The following is a 6,257-nucleotide window of genomic DNA, read 5'->3' as shown; positions in this document are numbered from 1 at the left end:
TACCAAGAGTGTATGAGAGTTCTCCCTTTTATCGATTTATTTCATTCATATGAAGTTTTTTGTTTGTTTGTTTTTGGGTTTTTTTTTTTTTTTTTTTTTTTTTTGCCTGAATAGATGTCTGCATCAGATTCATGCCTGGTACCTGAGGAAGTGGTGAGCCTCTGTGTGGGTCCTGGGGACCAAACTCAGATCCTTCAAAAGAACAAGCGCTTTAAACCACAAAGCCAACTCTCTGGCACAGGAGAGTTTCCTTTTTCTATATCCTCATTAGCATGTCATTTTTTTTTGCCTTAAAAAAACTTATTTATCATATATATTCATTGAACATGGTGTTTTGTTACATAAAAATGTAGGTAGAGTTTTCCTGTGCCAGCAGCCACTCCCAAATAATCACTCAGAAACTGAATATTAATTGTAAATGCTTGGCTAATAGTTCAGGCTTATTCCTAACTAACTCCTGCATTTAAATTAACCCATATTTCTTAACAATGCTTTGCCATGTGGCTTGGGACCTTTCCTCAGTATGGCATGCCCATCTTGCTTCTTGCTATATCTGCTGGCGACTTCTGATCTGCCCTCCTTCTTCCCAACCTCTTCTGTGCCTGTCTGTCCTGCCTATACTTCCTGTCTAGCCTCCGGCCAGTCAGCTTTTTATTAGGTCAGTCTGAGTGACAAATCTTCACAGTGTACAAAAGGATTATTCCACAGCATCAAAACACTTAGACAAGGACACAGTGCATGCTCAGCACGTTCCTCCTGCCTCACCCACCTTTCTTTCCTTCTCACACCTGTTCCTCCTAGTTCCTGAGATAGTTTCACGTCCACTCTCCTGTCATATATGCATACACAGTTTATAGCCACAGAAAATCTGACAGTTACAAATGAGACAGAACATACACCTGCCTTTCTTTGATTGGCTATTTTCCTTAATATGATTATTGGCAGTTGCATCCATTTTCCTGCAAATGATATAACTTTGTTCTTTCTAAGGGTTGAAAGAAAACGCTGAGTGTGTGTGTGTGTATGTGCGCGCGTTTGCGTATTCATATATGTGTGTTTGCATATGTGTGATTTGGTTTATTCAGTTCTCTGTTGCTGGAGACTTAGGGTGGTTCCACAATTTAGTTGTTGTGCATTCTGTCACAAAAACCACTGAGGTGCAAGTCTGTCTGTTATATATTCATCTGGAGTCCTTTGGGTGAGTGTCCATGAGTTTTAGAGCTGGGCCACATGGTGAATCTGTTCCCAACTGCCATTGTAGTTGAAATCTTTTGAGGTCTCATAGTCCTACCAGTAGTGTCTATGGGGTCCTTCTTGCCTATGACCTAATTAGTTCTGTTATTGGACTCTTTTTGTCTTCTTTGTCTTTTACTTTTAACTTTTGAAGCTTTGTTTTTTTTAATTTGAAAATAGAATTCTTTTATACAATATTTTCTGATTTTGATTTGCCCTCCTCCAACTCCTCCCAACACTTCCCCACTTTCCAATCCAGCCAAATTCACACCCTTGTCTTCCTCTCTTTCTTTAGAATTCAGGCATCTAAAAAAAATAATCAATTAAAAACAAACAGAAGAAAGAGAGCCAAAGAAAATGCACAAGAAATCCATACAGATACTGAGCACGTATATCAGCACACACAGAAAACTCACAACAAAATCAGACTCACCATAATAGAAAAGCTAGTATCTGAAGCTTAAAAAATAATAGCACTTAAGACAAAAAACCCTCCATTTATCTCCGTTTGTGTTGGTCATCTAGAGCTAGGCGCAAGGTCTACCCTTAAGTGTACCCAGTGAGATACTATTGGAGGAAAAATGACTTTTCATTTGCGAGAGGTTATCTGCTGGAAATAACTTCCTAGCTGGGGATGGGGGCTTGTGTTTACTTCTCCTCCCAGTGCTGGGACCCCATCTGTTGTAGACCTGTGCAGGCCCTATGCTTGCTGCCACAGTCTCTGTGAGTTCAGATGTGTGTTGGTTTCTTTGTGTCTAGGTTTTGTTTCTCTGGGGTCTCCCATCCCCACTGGCTATCTTTGCACCTCCTCCTCTATAGAGTTCCCTGAGTACTGTGGGAAGGAATTTGATGGAGACATCCAATTTAGGACTGTTTCAAGGTGCACACTGTCCAACTGTGATCTCTACTTGTTCCTCTCTGCTGTGGGAGGAAGCTTTTCTGATGTTGGCTAAACAAAGCACTGATCTATGGGTACAGCAGAATTTTGTTAGAAGTCATCTTATTGCTCTATTCTTTTATCAGAGTAGCAGTATTTGGCTTTCTCCATCATTCTGTACTCAGAGACTGTGGAAGAAGGTCATGCAGAGGCTTCATGTTCTCCTGAGGGTTTCTCCTGTTTGTTCTAGACCGGGGCAGTAGGTGGTTTGCACTGAGCTATGGGCCTTACACATCTGAATAAACCTGGCCTCATCGGAGCTGCTCTCAATACAGATATCTAAAAGGGGAGAGGAATCCCATTTTGTAAAGATGCTGCAATGTCAGGGTGTAGTAATAAAGGCGGCGTGGCTGCGTTCCCAGCACCCCGGCCGCCTGCTCGGCTAGCTTATGCCCCGAAATAACAACACACAAACTGTATTCATTTAATCACTGCTTGGCCCATTCTCTTCTAGGCTAATTCTCACATATTAATTTATCCCATTTCTAATCATCTGTGTATGGCACCCCAAGGTGCGCTTACCGGGGAGATTCTAGCCTAGTCCATCCTGGGTCGGAGCTTCATGGCGTGTGTCTGCCCGGGAGCGGGGCATGGCGTCTCTGCTGAGGCGTCTGCTCCGGAGAGCAGAGCTGTGGAGTCTGACCTCACTTCCTCTTCCTCCCAGCGTTCTGTTCTGTTTCCTCCTCCCACCTATCCTCTAACCAATAAAATGGGCCAGGGCAGTTCCTTTATTAGCCAATGACCTTCCTCCATCATCAGGGGATTTGTCTTCGGTGTTCCAGATAATGGCATTGTAGGGAGTGAGCGAAGTCTGACTGAATGAATGTCTATTTGACATGAGCCAGTCATGTCAAGAACCAAGGCCTCAGACCCATGGGTGGCAAAGCCTTCTCCACATGGGTCTGGCTCAGAACTGGCAAATCCTTCCTGAGTATGAATGTTGGCTGTGTGTATAAAAACTAATACTGGCCACTTCTTTTTCCCAGATGTTTACAGCCTGAGACTGAGTACCAGCAAAGACCTACTACTGAGACTCCTGGGGTGAGGCTAACTCCTACTCCAGTCCCTGCTGTTCATAACAAATGTGCAGAGGTACCAGGTTGCATAGTAGTTGGTACCAACATATCAGAGGGTATAGAGTCCACCTGACCCAGTCTTTCTTGTCTTCGCTTTTCTTTCTTTTCCTTTCCTTTATTTCTTTTTCTTTTTTCTTTTTGTTTTTGTTGTTGTTTTTTTGTTTGTTTTTGAGGCAGGTTATCTCTGTGTAACAGCCCTGGCATCCTGAAATTCACTTTGTAGACCAGGCTGGCCTTGAACTCACATAAATCCACCTGTCTCTGCCTCCGGAGTACTGGGATTAAAGGCGCATTCCACCACTGCCCAGTGATCTGACCCAGCTTTTTTGTACACATCTCTGTGTGTCTGCCCTTTCTTCATTCCCTCGCCACCCCAGTCAGAATTCCAGACTCAAACCAAAAATGATTAGCTATGACATAATTCCCTTCAGAAGCTAAACTACATTTTAAAAAGTGTAAAGTTCTTATAGAATATTCCTTTATATTCACAATACTAAAGAATAGCTTGAACATGGTCCTGAATTAATCTTACAGTCCTCATGTTTTAATGTCCCTTGAATCTTCAATATATTTCTATTTTGGTCTGATTCCATCAGGCAAATGTTGGTGCCTTTCTTTTTTTAGTCAATTAGGCAGTCTTTTTAAATTTTCCCTGTTGAACTGCCAGCAGGTAAGAATTCGCTGGTACAAAGTCTGTCACCTCCTCAGTCAATCTCCTGACAGCCTTTCCTGCATTTTCTTCTCTTTCTTTCTTCCATAAGTTCACATACAAAAAAAAAAATCTATTGAGTTTAAGGATGAGGTTTTTTTTTTTTTGTTTTGTTTTTTGCTTTTTATTATAGGGTTTAATACTCACAAATGGGAAAGAAGACGTCAGTGATGCAATTGGAACGCTCAAGGATACATGGTAGGCCAGTAGGCGAACGGGCTCTCAGGACCTTGGTCCTTACCTTCGTAGATACATCCCCATTTTGTCTTGATAGTTCTCTTGGGCTAATCCTCCCCAGTGCTCCTTGCTGCCCTCTACCCCACCTGCCCTGCATGTGGCCTTGCAGAATGAGCTTCCGGTGCAGGGGTGCCATTCCAGGTTCCTTTGCTCTTCTCTGTGCTTTGACTGCCTCTCCGCAGCCCTGGATTTGCAAATCTCCCTGAGCCTTGCTCAGCTCTGGGGTGTACAGGTGTTGCCTTAGGGTGCCTGTCTTTCTAAGCACCTTGGGTACGGGAACATATCTTGCTTAGCTACACTTTCCAGGGAAAGCACACCTAGCTGAGATGGAGGGAAGGTAATTGCTTGATGCTCTCTGTAAAGCAGATAAACCTGAGGAGAAAAAGGAGCCATGAAAACGCTCTGCTGGTAGGAAGGACTTCCTAAGGCTTCACCTCCCAGCTGAAGCCTGTGTTAGCAGGCTTCCTGCCTCCTTCTGCACAGTTAGTTAAGCTGTCTTCTGTGGGGCTTGCTTCTTTACAACCATTATTTCTAAGTGGCTGGAGGGGAGAGAGAAACCATCCAACAGAACTGATTTCTAAATCTCCAACCTTTCTCCCAAGCCCCTTGAAGGCTGAGCTGAGTCGTGAACGGAACTCTACTTGTTCAGAAAGTCCTGAACACGGGCACCGCCTTCCACTTCAACCTTCAAATCGTTCTGTGCACACCGTGTGCCTTTCCCTTTTTAAAAACGCCGCGATTGTCACTAAATTGAGATCAAGACTTACTCATCCTCAAAAGGTTGAAGCATTCCGAGACAATAGCGCAAAGTGTTCCCATCTGGTGGCCCGAACAGCTATGTGCTGGGCCCGGGTTAAGCGAAGCTGGGGGAAAATGGAAATGTTGACATTTTTTTAAACAATAAAAATTACAAGTGATTGCCAAAGTGCCACGAGCTGGCATTTACAGAGATTGTTCCCCGATTATATATATATATATATATATATATATATGAAATATCATAAGTAATTAGCTCACGGCAATTACCTCTCCCTTGTTATTCTGCTTTTAGAATATTTTTAAAGCTTAGGTTACTAAAATTTCAAATAATCCTGGGCCGTGCTGTCATGGCTCTTTATCCAAATGGTCGTGGTCTCTCGTAAACAGACCTGTGATCTGATTTCCATTGGGGCCGGAGTTGTAAAAGGCCAGGGATTTTCGATGGATTTGCACATATACTGTTTCAGTTCAGTCCCAAAGGTCGGCTCAACAGCCTAGTTTAAATGCAGTCGCCACCCAGGGTCCCTCTATCGTGTAGGAGGGCATGGCTGACTAGGTAAAAAGGAGGTGGAGATGGGGTGGTGGCCACAGTCCAGCCTTGGGGAATTTCCACCATGGTCCTCTTCTGCCTGCAGGCTGTCAGTTAACCAGCTCAGAGACATCTGTGGGCTGACCCATCAAGACAGCTCAATATGGAGGCAAGATGTTATCTCCTGGGCCCCTTTCCCCTGTTCCAACACCACGACACCGGAAGTGAGAGGCTGGCTTTCTTAAACCTCTCAGTCTAGGTTGGGTCCAGTTCAGACAAATTCATGATACTCCATTCCCGGCTACAATGAAATTTCAACAACCAGTTATGAGGATTAGTGAGGAACACATGGGTGCTGAAGGGGGAGTCCAGTTGGATTGTCACATATGCTTGGCAAACACTTTTGCTTCTAAATGCTATTTTGTTCTTAGATATGATTTCTCTTACAGAGCAGACAATGGGAGATTGAAACTATGAACCAACCAGAACTGTTATTCCGTTTTTGAATCTGTGTCCAATCTGTGGATGGACACGAGCTTGGCTGTGGTAAAATTTGGAATCTGAAAGTCAACAGTAGGTCTCTGGAAATGCGAGGTGTTGTGAAAGCGTAATTGCTCGGTTCTGAGGAAACGCCTCACTCTCTGTGCGATTCAGCCAAGAGATGCTCTGCTAAGGACCACCGGAAGAAGGTACTGGAGAGTCTTCCCTGTAGGCTTAGCTCGCCCTTTTACATCCATGTGAGGATTCTAAAAGTGGAGGGGAAGCTGGGCAAATTTC

Source organism: Microtus oregoni, unplaced genomic scaffold (genome assembly GCF_018167655.1).
Source record: "Microtus oregoni isolate MIOR12 unplaced genomic scaffold, Mior012 000019F_ref0000042, whole genome shotgun sequence".
Classification (NCBI taxonomy): Eukaryota; Metazoa; Chordata; class Mammalia; order Rodentia; family Cricetidae; genus Microtus; species Microtus oregoni.
The sequence above is the reverse complement of the archived record's forward strand: the minus strand, read 5'-3'. Positions refer to the sequence as shown.